Source organism: Rhincodon typus, chromosome 45 (genome assembly GCF_021869965.1).
Source record: "Rhincodon typus isolate 14 chromosome 45, sRhiTyp1.1, whole genome shotgun sequence".
NCBI classification, from domain to species: Eukaryota; Metazoa; Chordata; class Chondrichthyes; order Orectolobiformes; family Rhincodontidae; genus Rhincodon; species Rhincodon typus.
The window spans coordinates 8,108,448-8,112,697 of record NC_063376.1 but is presented as its reverse complement, the minus strand read 5'-3'; positions in this window follow the sequence as shown (position 1 = coordinate 8,112,697).

Below are 4,250 nucleotides of genomic sequence, written 5' to 3'. Positions count from 1 at the left end.
ACCCTCCGACAGTGCGGCGCTCCCTCAGCACTGACCCTCCGACAGTGTGGTGCTCCCTCAGTACTGACCCTCCGACAGTGCGGCACTCCCTCAGCACTGACCCTCCGACAGTGCGGCGCTCCCGCAGTACTGACCCTCCGACAGTGCCCACTCCCTCAGCACTGATCCTCTAAAAATGTGGCACTCCCTCACGTTTAACCCTCCAACTTATAGTGCTGCTGCACACTGATGTGGTTGCTCAGTGGTTAGCGCTGCTGCCTTGCGGGGCCTGGGTACCTCAGTTCTGTTCCACCTTCGAATGACTGACTGTATGGAGTGTGCATGTTCTCCCTGCGTCTATGATGGTTTCCTCCCACAGTCCAAAAATGTGCTGGTTTGGCTAAAGGAATTGCAGGGTCATAGGGTCGGGAAATGAGTCTGGGTTAGTGTGGGCTCATTGGGCCAAATGGCCTGCTTCCACACGAGAAGGATTCTATGATTTTCTGCCCCTGTAACAAGGAGGCGTTCCCTCTCTCCTGGCTGACAACAGCCATGTGGTATTGTCACTGTTAACCCAGCAACATGCATAAAGTTCTGGGGACCTGGGTTCAAATCTGCCATGGCTTGTGGAATTTTAATTCCATTTAAAAAAAATCTGACATCAAGAGTCTGATGATGACCATGACTCGATTGTTGGAAACACTCACCTGGTTCACTAATGTCCTTTTGGGAAGGAAACTGCCATCCTTACCTGGTCTGGCCTACATATGACTCCAGACCCACAGCAATGTGGTTGACCCTTAACTGCCCTCCGGGCAATTAGGGATGGGCAATAAATGCTGTCTAGTCAGCGATGCCCTCATTCCGTAAATGAATGAATGGCTCAGTGGTTAGCACTGCTATCTCGCAGCGCCAGGGACCCAGGTTCGATTCAACCCTCAGGTGACTGTCTGTGTGGAGTTTGCACATTCTCCCCGTGTCTGTGTGGGTTTCCTCTAGGTGCTCCGGTTTCCTCCCACAGCCCAAAGATAGGCAGACTAGGTGGATTGGCCATGCTAAATTGCCCATAGGGTTCAGGGATGTGTTGATTAGGTGGGTTATAGGGACGTTGATCTGGGTGGGATACTCTGAGGGTCGCTGTGTACTTGTTGGGCCGAAGGGCCTGTTTCCACATTGTAGGGATTCTATGATTTAAATAAACAGTGGAGCACTCTGACTGAACTGGGATTTGTTTACAAACCAACAGTGTAAACTTAATTGCTGGAACATGCAAAAGTACGTTACAACTACATCACAGCAGAGAATGAGGTAGTGTTGTCTGTGCTGGGCCATTGATGGTGCATAGTGGCATTCCCCTTCCTCCTACTGGTTAGTCTTGACATCCTTCCATTTCTGATTCTGTTTCCTTGCGATCGCTCCCAATTATATCTGCCTCCACCACACTTGGTACAGCACAAAAAGAGACCCTTCGGTCCAACCAGTCTGTTCCGACCACTACCCCAAACTAAACTAGTTCCGCCCTGCCCGTGCTTGGCCCATATCTCTCCAAATATTTCTTATTCATGTACTTATCTAAATATCTTTTTAAACATTGTTACTGTACCCACATCCACCACTCATTCTGGATGTTCATTCCACGGACGAACCACCCTCTGTGTAAAAAAATTGTACCTCATGTCTTTTTTAAATCTTTCTCCTCTTACCTTAGAAATTTATCCTCTAGTCTTGAAATCCCCCACCCTAGGAGAAAGACATCTACCATTCACCTTATCTATACCCCTCACGATTTTATAAACCTCTATGAGGTCACCCCTCAACCTCCTACGCTCATGAAAGAAGTCCCAGCCGATCCAGCCTCTCCCCATAACACAAATCCTCCATTCCCAGCAACATCCTAGTAATATTTTCTGAACCCTCTCCAGCTCCATAATATCCTTTCTATAACTGGGCAACCACAACTGGACACAGTGCTCCAGAAGAGGCCTCACCAATGTCCTGTACAACCTCAACATGGCGTCCTAACTCCTATACTCAAAGGTCTGAGCAATGAAGGGAAGCGTGCTAAACTCCTTCTTAACCATCCGATCTATACGTGATGCAAAGTTCAAAGAATTATGTCTCTCAGTTCTACAAAGCCCTACTTTTAATTGTATAAGCCCTGCCTTGTTTGTATTACCAAAATGCAATACCTCACATTTATCTAAATTAAAATGTATCTGCCACTCCTCAGCCTACTGACCCAATTGATCAAGATCTCTTTGTAATCTTAGATAACCTTCTTCACTGTCCTCTGTCTGTCTCTGGCTTGCTGCAGTGTTCCAGCGAAGCCCAACGCAAGCTGGAGGAACAACACCTCATTTCCCGCTAGGGGACACTGCAGCCCTCCGGACTCAATATCGAGTTCAATAATTTTAGGGTCTGAACTCTCCCATGTCCCAGCCCCCTACCCCACACACCAGGCCTTGTTACCACATAGCCTGCCATTACACACTACCTATTGTTAGTCACTAACAGTCTCCTTTAACAACTATTCACCCTCCCAGCCTGATTGATATCAACTCTTTGTCTGTCCAACTGCTCTTCTCTCTCTTTAGGCTCAATCCTATCGTTTACTCCCTACCCCAACCCTCCCCTTTTTTTCTGCATATAAACTGACATTTTCCCAGCCACTATCAGTTCTGAGTAAGGGTCACTGCACCCGAAACGTTAACTTTGTTTTTTGTCTTCACAGATGCTGCCAGACCAGCTGAGCTTTTCCTGCAGCTTCCGTTTTTGCTCATAAAAGGGGAGGTGATGGCCTAGTAGTATGATTGTTGGACTGTTAATGCAGGGACACAGTTAACGTTCTGAGGACCCAGGTTCAAATCCAACCATGGCAGATGGTGGAATTTGAATGCAATAAATAAATGATGACCATGAATCCACCATTGAGTGTAAGGGGAGGGGGAAAAACCCCATCTGGTTCACCAATGTCTTTTAGGGAAGGACATTACATGGTCTGGCCTACACATGACTCCAGACCCAAACCAACGTGGTTGACTCCTAACTGCCCTCTGGACAACAAATATTGGTCTAGCCAGCGACACCCATGAATGAATGAATAAAAAGTGCCTGTATGTTTGAGGATAGGCCCTTGTAGAGTCAATTTTGGGTTCGATGACCCTTTTTCAGAACTCCCAAGATGCTGCCAGACCGAACGATTTTCTCCACCAATTTCTGTTACCTTTATGGTAAGCTGAGCAAGTGTAGGAGTTGAGTCCCTGCGCTTGGCATTTTCATCCAACCATCCAGCTGAGCCGACCAACCCCCAACTACCTCTCATGCCGTAAACATAACTTATCAAGGCTTGGAATCTTCATAATTGTGGTGCTGTATCTGACAGAAATGAAATGCATGAAAAGAGAGTCCCTGAAGTTTTTAACGATCATTGTCTAAGGCGGTAGTATTCTTGAAAGCGTAGGTCAGCGGGAGAAAGTGTGAATGCGTGGAAATTTGGATCCCAAAACTGCCAAGCAAACAAGATGGCTAGAGAAATTTGGAGATCATATGAACTATCCTATTATTTACAGCATCCGTCTACCTGTATCATCTTCATGCAGAAATTGGTTTGGAAAAATGTTGCACCTTTTCTCACAGCAAAATGTGACAGAATACATGGCATCCACTCTGCTACTTTTTAAATTAATTTGATCTCTCAAATTTTAGCTCAAACCAAACTGTTCCACAGTTTTATGACTGTTGAAAAACATTTCGGAAATGCTTTATACCACCAGGGGATGAAGTAGGTTTCACGGCCATTGGTAGAGAAAGAGCCAGTTTGTTTACCCAGTGTCCTGAAACTCATTCCTCAATGAACATCGCCAAGAAAGGATGATCTGAGTCATTATCAGATTGCTGTTTGTGAGGTCATGCTGTTAACACATTAGCTCCAACGTTTTCTACATTTCAACAGAAACTAAACTTCCAAAAGTAACTGCATCAGCTGTGAAGTATTCTGTATTGCAGGAAAGTATGTTGCATTAGTGGACAAACATTGTGTTAAAGGACAGTATGTTCTATGTCAAAGAGTATACTGTGCTACAGAACAGCATGTTGTACAATGAGACAGTATCTTGTGACACAAAATAGCATTTTGTACAACCAGACTCTATGATGTGTTACAAGACAGTGTGTTGTAACATCAGACACTGTACTGCGTTACAAGGCAGTGTGTTGTAATATCACACAGTGTGCTGTGTTACAGGACAGTGTGTTGTAACATCAGACAGTGT